The sequence below is a fragment of the Cetorhinus maximus genome, chromosome 20 (genome assembly GCF_964194155.1).
Source record: "Cetorhinus maximus chromosome 20, sCetMax3.hap1.1, whole genome shotgun sequence".
Lineage (NCBI taxonomy): Eukaryota > Metazoa > Chordata > Chondrichthyes > Lamniformes > Cetorhinidae > Cetorhinus > Cetorhinus maximus.
Window position 1 is genome coordinate 64186170 of NC_135898.1, and position 15060 is coordinate 64201229.

Genomic DNA, 15060 nt, shown 5'->3' on the forward strand with positions numbered 1-15060 from the left:
GGTTAGGATGAGGTTTCCAACAGCAAATAAAAGGAAAATAAAAATGTTAACATTTCATTTATAACATGTCCTTGCTCATAGAGTCACATGAGGGAAGATGTTTTATAACATTTTTAAAATCTTTATTTTTGATGTTCTAAACTGTTCTTGTCCCGGAGGATGCTCTGTGCCTCAGGGAGCTTTTCCAGCGCACACCAATGTACATGTGCAAAGTTCGCGCTCACCCTCCTCCCTCTGGGCTACCTGGGCAGCGCTGCCGCATGCGTTTCGCGCTGGGCGGGACTTAATTGGCCCACCAGCATGAAACCTCGGTCGGGCCCCGATCACGGGCAGCGGTCAGCTACCCGACCGCCCCCACCGGCCCCCGCCGAGCCCACCCAACAAGGGAAAAATCCTCCCCAATATTTAAAGAGCACAGGGACATGACAAGGAATATTGCCTCATAATCCTTTGCCCAAATTGAGAAAAGTTATTTTCTCAGATTTAGACCTTTAAGGGGGGGGGGTGGAGCAGGGCAGAAGTATCATTCAACGTGCATTTGGCAAGAGTTTTGCTCATGATGCCACAAGCTAAATGTAGTTGCTCTATCTAATGGAGAATTAGATGAAGTGGATAAGAACTTGTAAGTATAGAAGCAAGATATGTGAAAGTGAAGATCTCCTTGTTAATGCTTTTCAATAGCACCATGAGAAGAAAGGATTCTGCTTTGATAGGCCTAGAAATAATATTGGTGTTCCATCTTGTGGGCCACATCTCCAATGGAAAGATCTTCCACCAATGGGTTACCATCCAATTATTTGTGTATTGTATCTGAGGAGTATTGCTTTTAGCCTGTTTAATTTTTGTCTTTAAATAGCTGTCCTCCTTTAGTATTACTTACAGTGATTCAGGGGTATAGAACAACATGGATGTTGTCAAGAAAGTGCAACAGGGGAAATGTTGCAGGAAATATGTGAGACAGGAAGTACACGACTATAAGCAAGATATTTAAAATAGTACATTGTCATAGCATGCTAATGGTATTGCACCAGTAGTTTGGGCTCTCAGCCTAACTTCATGCCAACTATGTGTCAGTCAATCAAATCAACATAAACCCTATATGCCTAAACAAGCAGTAATAATATAATTATTAGAAACCCTGATTTTCTTCTTAAAATGTTAAACTTTCAACAGTCGGGCCATAGTACTGTTGCTCCACTATGGAGTCTCTTGTTGGTCTTATCTCCCTCCTCCAAGCCTAAATGGCTGGTGTAAAGAAAATCACCCTGGTCTAGATGTCAGTGCAGGGATTGCATGTTGCTGCTTAGGCTCCTTTCTCCTGGCCATTCTGCTGTTGTTTCCTTCCCTACTAGCCCATCTCAACAAGAAAAACTTCAACAGTCTAATCTTCACAGTCACTGCTGATCCTTCCATGTAACAACAGCGCGCCGCCATCTTCCTGTGCAAAAGTTTCCAGGTTCTGGATTCCTGATGTTGTAGCCTGGCCTGATTCAGGGTGGCACCACTCCAAGCACCTAGGTACCTCCAACCCATTGTGAGCTACTGGAGCATCGTGACCCCTCACTTCCCGCACCATAGCCCCTAATTCTTCCCCTCAATTTTCTTCTTGATCCAGCTCCCTGCTCTTCTTCCACCTTCCAATGTGCCTAATTCTCTCTTCTCTCCTTTTCTTTCCTTTCCGTCCCTTATATTCTCTCTCCCTTTTTACCCTCACTGAAAATGTTAAAAGAAATCAAGATGGTAGAGCTGAGAGACAGAATGAAGAGACTCATTACAGCACTACCAGGTGACCAGAATTTACAACTACATCACAAGTAACATACAGTTTACATAAAAATATTTACTTATGGACTGCTATAAATATCCATAGCCAAATTCAATGTTAAAGGTTGATATAAAAAGTTGACTCAAAATTGTGACACAGGAATTGTGTGCTGTAAACAAAGTTTCTAATAATATATATGGATCATGCCTTCTGAATCTAAACATCTTAGCTCTCCTACTCTTCTTGCTTGGTCCATGTCACAGCAGATGTAGGGGATAAATTATTTTTATTATTCACATGGAGGAACTAATATAGCATATATTTAATGCTATTAAAGACCAATTTCTGTGGATTTTCCATTTCAGCGGTAGGATCTTTGAAGAGATAGTCCTGGAAAGTAAGTCAATGAAAAATACAAGAAGGAATCTTCTAACCAGGGAAAAGCTACCTATGATTTTAAACAGCTAGCTTCTGCACCTCACTTTAAGAGGTCTCTGAGATGATAGCTATGAATTAGGTCTTTAGGAAAGCTTTCTAAATAATAGGGGGTTAACAGGTCAGCAATGACCATCTAACTAGTTGTTGAAGAACACTTCAGCATGCTTCAGAGACAGTCCAAAGTGGTTTCACATTTGTCTGAATGAGCCTGAAAGAAAATCATTCATTTTTGACGAAATATTTGTGTTCAGACTTCTTTTACCTAGATATTTTATTATCAATATCAACTGAGAAAAGGAAATCTGATTAATAATGAGGGGAAGGAAGATCAGGTCATTATAATTCTATGTTTGCTTAATCCAAACTTACCAATCTCACACAAGACTGATAAACTAAATTTAGGTTCAGTTTATCTGAAGATGTATTACAGGATTGCTCAGCAGACAGGTTTACTGTAAAGACTCAACAGCTATTGTTAACAGGAAAATATAGCTGCAATTCCTTCACACCACATTCTGCTAGCTAAATTGGAAGCTCCTCTGAACAATGTCTGCTGGTGACATGGTTTACGTTCTGGCCACTTGATCATTTGCATGTTCTCTTTTAAATTGATATCACAACACAAGGGGACCAGGACAAGCAGCACAACCTTAATACCCTTTTATCTGAGACATTCCAAAGATGTACTAATAACAGGTGTGCATTGATAATTGCAAACTAATTATGTTTAATAGTATACAGGTGGTGGGCACTAACTGGGGATTCATTTGCACCCCTACAGATGTACACCCTTCCATGCTCATTGGGCACCGCGGGGACTGGGGTGTTTTATTGACCCTTTTGATCACATTTTGATTTAATGTTGGTAAGTTTTTAAAAAATTTTGTCTTTTTTTTCAGTTTCCCTTTAAGCGGCTGCTTTTACTTTATCCCTGATTTTGTTAATTTAGTTTAATTGTTTGACTTAAAAGAGTTACAAATGTACACCTCTGGTCAAGGTGACCATTAACAGGTCCAGGCAGCAAGGATTGTTAGGCTTGACTGCCTGCCTCACTTCTATGGTTATGCCCACATCCGGTGTCCCTAGAGAGGGAACATATGGTGTCTGCCGATAAGCTTGAGGCCTTCCCCGACCGGTGGACAGTGGAGGCAGTGGAGTCCATCATCAATGTCGGAATGCCATTTTAGTTTGAATTATTAAGTTTTGTTGTGTTTTTGATAGTTGTGCACTTTTCAAATGGGGCACTTTTTTGATTATGGTTCCCTCAGAAGAGGTATAAATTGACACTAATTGAAACTGGGATTGATGAGTTAGGAGGTGCATGCTTGTAATGTGTAACTCTGTAAATAAATACTTATAAAAGTATGTAAAGATTGGCTCCAGTTTTATTCTTCACTGATTGGCTTTCTGGAATATAACACGTATTCTACAGATTAATTTGAACTATGAACTTCTGCTGTAGATGTTATGTCACAGAGTGTGAATATTTTGTCAAGGGTTTCATCAGAACCTCTATCTTCAGGCTATTTTCATTATTATGCTCTTTTTTAATCCTAGTTTTTTTCTTGAGATCATAAAAGTACTGGCAAATGCTGCTAAATGGAAGACTTGGCTATTTTTAGCCATCAGTATGAGTATTTGGTGCTCCTAAGACAGGTAAAATTTCCACTGCTCTGGCCATATCCCCACCTGCAGAAAAAACATTTTCTAGTGCATAGGAACATAGAAATTGCTAGACAAAAAAAGAACCAAGGTCCATCTGGTTCACCTTTAGCCATCCTAGTAGATGAATGATACAATGATAATGGAGTTGTTGATTAATCATGGCAAAACAATCTTTATCAATTCATTCACAACAGATCCAGAAATGACACCAGAAAAAGTACACCCATTTCCATTTCTCACATGAACCATCCTTGTGGCCTCTCTCAGTGCAATTGATCACTTAGTGCCAATTATTGTCAAATTCAGGATAGTTTCTCATTGTGTGCCAATTCCCACTAAGTACTTGGTTGAGCCTATCACTGAGAAAGCACCATTTTATGTGCCCTGGATAAAATTGATTTTAAGGCTCTACAGAAAAAACCACAAGGAATAGAATCTGAGGATGTCACATTATCACTGATTGGGATTACACACATGGCCAAGACATATATGTGTTTTGCAACAGAACTGAGAAAATATGCAGGCGCTGTGAGCAATTTTTGTAAAGGTGCTGATTGGTACTATAGTTTTACGGCCATCAGCAATTCTCTGGTACCTCACCAAGGCGAACATTCTTCATGAGTGAGCCTAAACGCTGAAACAGGCTGTTCAGTTGTGGTGGGCATTGCAGCCAAAACTGCCGTCATCTAATGTTAACATCCAAACACATGCTCTCTAGCGCTGGCCATTCGATAGTAATTGGGGGTAGGCATTTATCAACTGAGCCATTGGAGCACCAGCACAGTACAACGTTAGGATATTTTGCTGTAGAGAAATTTGGTGCAAATTGGGCAGGTTAATCTATACTGGTGATAATTTCATTAGGATCTGTTTAAAAACAAGTAAAGTTTCTCATTGTTTAGCAAGCCGTTCTTAAACATGGTAACACAACTTTTTACAATATTTAAATATAAACGTTTTAATAAAAGCAAAGCTTTGTTAGATTGGATGAAAAGGTACACTGTAAATATGAATTCAAAAGGAAGTTAAAAATTTCCTCTAAAAATGTCCAGAATATGTAAATAATCTGCTTCTATGATTTTTTCACATCAATCTTTAAAGCTACTTTCAATTCTTGACTGAAAAAAGCATAATTTGAAGTGCTGTTCCCTGCCAGAATTTAACTTAGCATTAGCGTTTTCAAACATTTACAGCCTCTGGCAACATCTAAGAACAGAAATGTGTTATTTTGAGAGAAATTGGTGATGCAGTGCACGTGGTTTCAATTTATAATGAGTTAAAGAACAGTAAATAGTCCCAAGCCACATGTCCTTCCTTTCATTTCCTGGTCTCTCTCTCTCTCCCCCAGGCCCCATCTCTCTCGCACTCCCTCTTTTTCCCTTTGTTATTCAACAATCATACAAGAAAGGGTGTACTCGTTTCATGTTGGCTTAATCACTAAGGAGATGATTATTGGCACAGGCATGTCAGGGCAAAGAGGGCTGATGTGTTGTCATGTTACAGAATGGGTAACGGATTGATGGAATGTTGGAATTTTACGTTTCCCTCCCAGGACCAGGAAGAGAAGCATTGGGGGGAGCATAAAATTGGGTGGGGTTTGGGGGAGAGAGTGCTTTGCTGTGCCTGTTGCCTTCCTGTCTCCACTGGTATTTTACCAACAGCGGAGTAGGAGATGGGCAGCCTGCCCCACCCTTAGAACAATTGAGGCCCGTAAGTGTCCAATTAATGGATATTTAAGGATCTCTTCCAGCCACTGCTGGTATTTTGCCAGCAGCAGATGACCACTTGCCAACTGGGGAGGCCACCCAGTAAAGTCTAGCCTCCCTGTGGGCTTGAGATGGGGGGGGGCCCTCATGATTGGGCACCCTGTAGCCCATGGAGGGCACCCGCCATTGGTAAGGGCTGCCCTCATTGAATGAACCCCTTCCCCAACCCTCACAGTTGACCCCATCTCTTCCCCCCACTTGCAGCGCCAGCCTAATCAGCTTGACCTCACTCCGCTTATCTGTACACGGGACCTGTGCCATCATTGCTCGTCCGGGGGGATGCTGCAGTCCCAGCAGTAGCCACCGCTCCCAGTGGCGCTGCTGGGACTGAAGAGCTGCGGCACTCTGATTGGCCTCTTGGAGGTGTGACATCCTGCCTCAGAAGAGCAGAAGCCATGACTGCAGGCAACTAATTGCCTAAACCATGTAAAATTGAGTTGTGGCTTCCAGGGCTGGCAGAAGTGGGCTTTCCCCTGACTTTCTGACCAGTGGCCAATGCCATCTCCACGTAAAATCCCAGCCAATGTCTCTTTATTCAAAAATGAGGAAGGACAATGTCAGGCTGTAGTATCAAAGGTAAATTGTATTACACAGAAATCCTCTAAAATGTTCCGTCCTCTGATGCCCTAATTAGTAATCAGTCAGGGCTCCTCTGATGCTGGTTATTTTAATAATCTGCTCCAAGTAGGTCTGGATCCACCAGAGAAAGGGCCCTTTTGTCACCCCATGTTAAAGCCCAATCTTTCCTGAATTGCAAAGTTGTGACAGATGCAGCAAACTATCATAATCTGAGCATCTGATTTGGATCATACTGTAGACCTCATCCCAAACAGTCCAATTGGTGAAAGTGTGCTTCCAACTATTCAATTGTCCACTCAATGATGGCCTAATAGATTCCTGTATCTTGTTGAACTGCTCCTGTCCTGCTGTTTGAAAAACTCTGACATGGCCATTGGTCATAGGAGCAGGGTATAGACTTTGTCACCCTGAAACCATTAAAGAGGTCAGGGAATGCCGCATGACAAAGAATGAAGGCAGCATAGAAAGTTCATGCATAGCACAGCAGGCATTGCACTGAAGAATCATCTTATAGACATTGGAGTAGTGAAATCCTTTCTTGCTGAGGTAGGTGCATGGGTATTCTGCCGGCATCTTCAATGCATCAATTGCACTCTGAACCCAGGGAAAGCTAGCAATTCCATACCTATCTCTCTATTGCCTTGCTGTAATTCCAAAACTTTTGAATTGGGCTGCTGTCATGTAATCGGTGTCAATGACCTGACAAATGCATGCCCCAGTATTGCACTCTGGCTGATATTATATGTATCCCCTGAAATTACTCTCTAGAAGTTGAGGGTGCTGATCATCTACATAGCTACAGAGAGAATAAAAGCAAAACACTGTGAATATTGGAGATCTGAGGCAGGATTTTCTGGCTGGCGGGGGACAAAGCGGGAGTGGGCGTGGGCGGGCATGGACCCGATCATCACCCGCGCTCGGGTCCATACTGCTATTCTACACAGGCGGGCCAATTAAGGCCCGCCCAGCGTGAATCGCGGCTCCTGAGGTCAGCGGGAGTGGGTAGGTGGCAGCAGGACTGCAATGACTGTCGGGTCCAATGGCGACCCGGCGGCCTGTTTTAAAAAGCTGCTGCAGCCTTTCGAAGGCTGTGAATCATTGTCAGTGGAAGGGCTCCCCAGAGCGCTGCTGGTGAGCAAGCCAGGCAGGAGTGTAGGGCAAGGGGGCACTGTGCCCCTCATTTCTCTGATGATTGCTTTGCTGCCCTCCTCGAGCAGGTGGCAGCACGGTGGGAGGTCCTGGTACCCCAGGACGAGAGGTGGAGGCCTCCCCAACACGACCACACATGCCTGGAAGGAGGTGGCGGAGGTGGTGAGCTCCCATGACGTGGAGCGGCGCACCTGGGTCCAGTATCATAAGTGCTTCAACGACCTGTTGCGCTCAGGAAGGGTGAGTACCATGTTGGCATTGGTCACTTAACCCAGCAGGTAGGCTTTCCCCACTCCCCCCGCCCCCCCAAGTCTGAATGTAGTGACTGCATTGAATCATTGACGGTATGTGTCCTTCGCTGGGTGGACCAGCAGATATTGCCCATGCTGAGGTCACCCTGAGAGGGCGATGAAGAGCTGGGTTCTGCCCCCACAGCATGTGGTACATTACTGTTTTGGGGGCAACCTGGAGGAGCTGCACCTAGGCGCAGTGCTGGAGCTCCAGGACATGTCAAAGTCAGGGTAATGACATGCTGGGAGGGGAGCTTCAAGGTGGCGTTGGCACCGATCAATCTGCTGTCCTCTGCGTCTCCACGCGCTTGTGCCTCCTTGGTATGGAAGGTTAGACTGTGTGGTGCCTAATGTGATGTAGGCAGCATTTGGCCAAGGGGGTCAGGGGGCAGGCCTAGCATCTTTGTGTGTGTGCTCGTCAGCAGTGGGGTGAGGAGGCACTGAAGCCCTGCAATGTCCCACTCTGGTTGGGGTGGGCCGTCCGTGAAGAGAGTCCAGGTACATTTAGCACCAATCAATGCTCTTCTCTCCTTTTCAGGAGGAGAATGCACATAATGCAGCCGAAAGGGTGAGGACTGGTGGCGGCCTGGCACAGTTAGCAATTCTCAGCCGCTTCGAGCAGGAAGCCCTAGATTTGGAGAGGCGTCATGCGCCCAGGTCCACCAGTGCCAGTGAGGCTGGGGTGCCAGGGGCAGGTATGTTTGCCCAACAGTGAGGTCATCATTGTTCTCCCAACAGACATGGCAATGCTGAATGTTCAGTGGTTGAAGTTTGCAACATGGCTTGACCATTGCTTATGGAAGGATGAGCGCATAATGATTTGGGGGACAGGGATGCATATTGACATTGTCTCCACATTAACTGAGCCAATGTCCTTGTTCTGCCTTTCAGCATCAGTGGAGCAGGGCCGGGAGGAGGAGCAGCAGAGGTCCCCTCCACCTGAGGGCCCTGAAGTCTCACCAGTGTCACACCATCTCTGCCAGGCAGGCACCAGCGCAGATACTTGAACCTCAGTGGGAATTAGAACACCGGCTGGCGTCCCGGGGCAAAGCAGTGAGGGCACTTCACAGTCGCTGGAGGAGCTGGCAGAGGCAGAGAGTACCCATGGTGCCAGCAGTCGGGAGGACTGCAGGGGATGAGGCACATGCTCAGTCGGTGCCTGATGATGTGCCTCTGGAGTCGTCCGTGACACAGCAAGCACAGGAAATGTGGCCGGGTGTGCGGGAGCATCTGGGGGAGATACATGAGGCTTTGCTTGGCTTGGTCTCCGTGGTGGAGGAGTGTGGGAGATGGTCTGGGCATCAAGTTTCCCAGCTTGATGCCCATCCATACACGGTGAGCAGGGAGGTCCAAAGCGACCTCTCGTTGGCGCAGCAGCTGCCTGTCGTCTCTGCGGGTTCCTCTCAGGGCGCTCCGGATGAGGGCGGCAGCTCCTCCACCCCTCTGCCAGTGACTGGTGAGTCTGCGACGACTGGGGAGATGCCAGCTGTGGAACTGGCAGCTCCCTCCCAGGTGGGGCCAGCACAGGCTCCACGGGCCAGAGGATGGCCACCAAGGTCATCGAGGCCAACGGGACAGCAGAGTCAGCAGGCTGGCTCAGATGTCACTCCCAGCGATGGGGCAGCACCAAGACGTAGCACCCGGAAACGTAAACATAAGACATCCTAGGCACACCACGGGTTTATCACTGTGGCTTTTGTGTTGGCCTGCTATGAGGTCTTTGTGAGTTGGTGTGATTTTTATCACCTTTTTCATTTTGTCTCATTGTTTTTTTGGTTGTAATATTAAATTCAGACATGTCACCATGGCTGAGGGTGCCTCTTTTCTCCTGCAGGTGGATGCTTTCCAATAATGTTAAGACTGCTTTGCGGGACATTCAGCTTTATTAACAAATACCTTAGTTAATGTCGCTAACCAGGCAGATTTTGCACTTAGGCCTTGAATATGGAGCCTACAGCCCAGTCTTGTCCTGGAGGTCCATATGTGGTGTGCCAGCTGAAGGTTCATTGGATTAAAGCCTCCCGGGTGTCCCTGCCTCCCTAGAGTATGCCCGGTAACAGTATGTTCTCTCCACCACAGCCCTTGTGGAGCCGTGGCTCCTATTATACCGCTGCTCAGCTTCTGTTCTTGGATGGCGGAGAGGCGTCATGAGCCACCTTCTGAGGGGATAGCCCATGTCACCCAGCAGCCAACCATCCAGCCAGGCTGGAGCACTGAAGAGCCCTGGCACCTGGGAGTGTCTGAGGATGTAAGTATTGTGGGAGCTGCCTGGGTACCTTGCACAGACTTGTAGAATCTGCATCCTGTGATCACACACTATATGCACGTTCATGGAGTGGAAGCCCTTCCTGTTGACAAAGGCACCGGGCTCACCTGCTGGCGCCTTGATGGCCACATGTGTACAGTCTATAGCACCCTGGACGCGGGGGAAGCCAACAATGGCCGCGAAGCCTCTGGCTCGCTGTGTCTGGCTGGCCTGGTCCCAACGTTAGAGGATGAAGGTGAATGCAAACCTGAACAGAGCGTCTGTAACCTGCTTGACAACTGTGGACAGCTGATTGGGAGACACTGCAAAGATCACCCACCAATCCCTGGAAGGAGCCAGAGGCATAAAGATTGAGGGCAGCTGTGACCTTTAGAGCCACTGGCATAGTTTGTCCACCCACACAGTTAGTGGAGATCTCAGGCCCTATCATCTGACAGATATAGTTGACTGTCTCCCTTGAGAGATGGAGCCTCCTTCAGCATTGCACCTCAGACATATTGAGGTAGCTGCTTCATGCTCTGTATACCCTAGCAGCAGGATAGTGGCGTCTTCTGCGGCCCCTTCTGCCTTGGACTACCTCTTGGCCCCCCGCCCCTTGAGCCTGCACCTCACCCACAAAGGTGGCTCCCCTGGAGGCTGAATGTCCACTCCTGGCCTCCTCCCCCTTCTAGCCCTTCCTTCCTTCTCAGAGGAAGTGGAGAGTTCAGCTCTCATTCCCAGGCTAAGGGAAGGCTTCCTGAAACATGAAGGCCCAAAAATGATTCCTCACTGCAGAGTGCTGACCTGAAGGCTGTGAGTCCAGACCAAGCAGCTGGTATGCGTTTTGAAGTATTGCAGATCACACAGGCAAGTATCAGTAACTTTGAAAAAACAATATTTGAGAGAGCACACTCACGACCCCAATGAGCCCTCTTATCCCACCCGTGGATGAGGTTTATACAAATGTCTCCTACCCACCTGCCTGTTGCGCCCGTGCACCGACCCAAAGATTGCACGGGCGCTGAAAAATCCGTCGATTGGCGCCTCAAGGGGCTTAAGTGGCCGGTTAATTAATGGCGGGCGCGCATCGGAGATCAACGCCCGCCCGCCCAACGAAATATCGCGATGGTGCACAGTGATGTCGGGTTGCTCGCCCAACGTTACCACGCGGCATTTTACGTGCGTGCATGTGGGGCCCACCCCCACATGCCAACGGGAAAATTCTGCCCCTGAAAACAGGGAGTGCTGGAAAAACTTGCAGGTCTGGCAGCATTTAGGGAGAAAAAAACAGTTTGTGTTTTGAGTACAATCTGACTCTTCTTTGGAAGCTACTGAGAGGCAGATGGGTGTGGCTGCAGGTCTTACATTAGGTCACAGAAATGCCTTAACACCTCTTTGATGAAGTTCACTTTTCTTATACAGAGTTCCTTAGAGAGGCCTTGACGACCTGTGCTGCAAGTACATCATATGGAGCAGGGGTGCTATCTAATGGTCTGCTTCCTTTTTAAATGGAGAGATGGTGCAGGAGGGAGGGATTTAGATTTCTGGGACATTGGGACCTTTTCTGAGGGCGGTGGGGCCTGTACAAGGCAGACGGGTTACACCTGAACGGGAATGGGACCAACATCCTTGAGGGGAGATTTGCAAGTGCTGTTGGAGGGTTTAAACTAACTTGACAGGGGGATAGGATCCTGAGAGGAGTTTCAGCAGGGAGAGATGCACAGCCAAAGTTAGAAGAGAGAGCAAGTGAGTCTGGAAGGCATAGAAATTATAGGCCAGTTAAGGCACAAGGGAGTTTGGCAAGGTTGGATGGTATTTATTTTAATGCAAAGAGTCTGACAAATAAGGCAGATGGGTTGAGGGCACAAATTAACACATGGAAGAATGATGTCATAGCTGTCACAGAGACATGGTTGAGAGAGGGGCAGGATTGGCAGCTCAATGTTCCAGGATATAGGGTCTTCAGATGAGATAGGGAGGGAGGTAAAAGAGGAGGGGGTATTGCAATATTGATCAAGGAATCAATTACAGCAGCAAGGAGGGATGACATCTTAGAAAGCCCCTCAAATGAAGCCATATGGGTAGAACTGAAAAACAAAAAATGAGCAATCGCATTGCTGGGAGTGTACTATAGGCCCCCAAACAGCCAGATAGAAGTAGAAGCGCAGATAGGTACGCAAATTTCAGAGAAGTGTAAAAATAATATGGTAGTAATAGTGGGAGATTTCAACTTCCCCAACATTAACTGGGTTAGTCATAGTGTGATAGGTTTAGAGGGAGCGGAATTTTTAAAATGCATCCAGAAGAGCTTTTTAAGTCAGTACGTAGAAGGTCCTACAAGAGGTCTTGGACTTAATTTTAGGGAATGAAGCCAGGCAAGTGGTAGTGGTATCGCTAGGGGAGCATTTTGCAGATAGTGATCATAACTCCATTAGATTCAAGGTTATTATGGAAAAGGACAAGAATGGGCCAGAAATCAGAGTTATAAATTGGGGGAAGGCAGATTTTAATAAGATCAGATAAGATTTGGCCAGAGTGGACTAGGAGTAGCTACTTTTAGGTAAATCTGCGTCAGAGCAGTGGGACTCATTCAAGAAGGAAATGGGGAGAGTACAGGGCCAACATATTCCAGTAAAGACAAAGGGTGGGACCAACAAATCCAGGGAACCCTGAATGTCAAGGGATATACAAGATTGGATAAAGAGAAAAAGGGAGGCTTATGGCAGATACTGAGGGCTCAAAACAGCGGAAGCCCTAAAGGAGTATAGAATGTGTAGGGGGGATCTTAAAAAGGAAATTAGGACAGCAAAATCGGGGCATGAAAGGGGCGATGTGGGAATGGAAATCTGGTAGAAGGACTTTGATATAATTAAAGAAATCAGCATAGAAAGGGAGGAGATTCTAAGTGGTCTGGCAGGCTTAAAAGTAGATAAATCTCCAGGACCAGATGGGATGTATCCCAGGCTGTTGAGTGAGGCAAGGGAGGAGTTAGCAGGGGCACTGGCAATAATTTACAATACGTCTCTGGCCACAGGGGAGGTGCCAGAGGACTGGAGGACAGCCAATGTGGTACCGTTATTCAAGAAGGGCAGAAGGGATAAACCAGGGAACTACAGGCCAGTTAGTCTAACCTCAGTGGTGGGGAAACTATTGGAAGCAATTCTAAGGGAAAGAATTAATCTACACTTGGAGAGGCAGGGATTAATCAAGGATAGTGAGCATGGTTTTGTTAGGGGGAAGTCATTTCTGACCAATCTGATTGAATTTTTCAAAGAGGTGACCAGGCGTGCAGATGAGGGCAATGCATTTGATGTAATCCACTTGGACTCCAGCAAGGTTTTTGATAAGGTCCTGCATGGGAGACTGATAATGAAGGTAAGAGCCCATGGAATCCAAGGCAATTTGGCAAATTGGATCTAGAATTGGCTGAGTGGCAGGAAGCAGAGGGTGATGGTTGAGGGTGTTTTTGTGACTGGATGCCTGTGTCCAGTGGAGTTCCACAGGGATCGGTGTTGGGTCCCTTGCTGTTTGTGATATATATAAACAATTTAGACTTGCAAACGAACAGGAGAGAGAGCACATCCTGAGTGGGGCACAGCCAGAGTGGGTATTCTGAATTTGGTGCAAAGCAAGAATTAGGTGCACAGGGGACGAGGTGCTCTCTGCATTTTTTCCTTGCTATCCAACTTCTTAAATCTTCAGAGCATGCTGCAGCAGGAGAGGCTACAAGGGAAAGGAATCACTGGTAAGAAGTGGGTAAGGTATTTACTACTTTAATCGCTTATAGTTTAAGGTCTTTTTGTGGTTTACAGTTTGTATATTCTACAGTAACGAGGATCAGAAAAGAAGGGCCCTAGAGTAATTGACTTAAAAGGTTTAATTTAAAGGGATAAGTCATGGTAGGAGAGCTCAAAGCTGTGGTGTGCTCCTCGTGCTTCATGTGGGAAGCCGGGGACATTTCCAGTGCCCGGGACCAGCATGTGTGCAGGAAGTGTCCAGCTGCAGCTCCTGGAAGCTCAGGTTTCAGAGCTGAAACAGCGGCTGGGGACCCTGTGGAGAATCCGCGAGTCTGAGAGCATCATGGATAGCACATTTAGAGAGGTGGTCACACCGCAGATGAAGGGACTTGAGGAAGGAAGGGAATGGATGACAACCAGGCAGTCCAAAAGAAACAGGCAGGTAGTTCGGGAGTCCCCTGGGGTCCCGCTCGCAAATCAGTATTCCGTTCTGGAGGCTGAAGAGGGCGCTAGTTCCTCCAGGGAGTGCGGTCAGAGCCAAGCTTCTGGCACCACAAGCAGCCTGTCTGTACAGGAGGGGAAGAAGAGAGGAAGATCAATAGTAATAGGGGATTCTATAGTCAGGAGAACAGATAGGCAATACTGTGGCTGTCAACGTGACTCCAGGATGGTATGTTGCCTCCCTGGAGCCAGGGTCTGGGATGTCACTAAACGGCTGCAGGGCACCCTGAAGGGGGAGGGTGATAAGGCAGAGGTCATGGTACATTTTGGTACCAATGACATAGGTAGAAAGAGGGATGAGATCTTGCATCAAGAATTCAGGGAGTTAGGCAGTAGACTAAAAAGCAAGACCTCTCGGGTTGTAATCTCTGGATTACTCCCAGTGCCTCGTGCTAGCGAGCTCAGAAATAGGAGAATAGCATAGATGGCTTAAGAGTTGGTGCAGGAGGGAGGGTTTTAGATTCCTGGATCACTGGGACCGTTTCTGGGGAAGGTGGGACCTGTACAAGCGGGACGGTCTACATCTGAACCAGAGCAGGACTAACGTCCTTGCAGGCGGGTTTGCTAGTGCTGTTGGGAGGAGTTTAAACTAATTCGGCAGGGGGAGGGGACACAGAATGTTAGCAGAGTAGGGACACATCATAATACAGTAAAACAATTAAGTCAGAGGGAGTACAGCTGCAATAAGCTTTAAGGGAGTAAGGCAATGCTGGATGGCCTCTACTTTAATGCCAGGAGTATTACAGGTAAAACTGATGAGTTAAGGGTGAGGATTGACATGTGGAATTGTGATATAGTAGCCATCACTGAGACGTGGTTGAGGGAGGGGCAGGATTGGCAGCTCAACATTCTGGGATATAGAATCTTCAGGCGAGACAGGGGAGGGGGTAAAAGAGGAGGAGGCGTTGCATTATTAGTTAAGGAG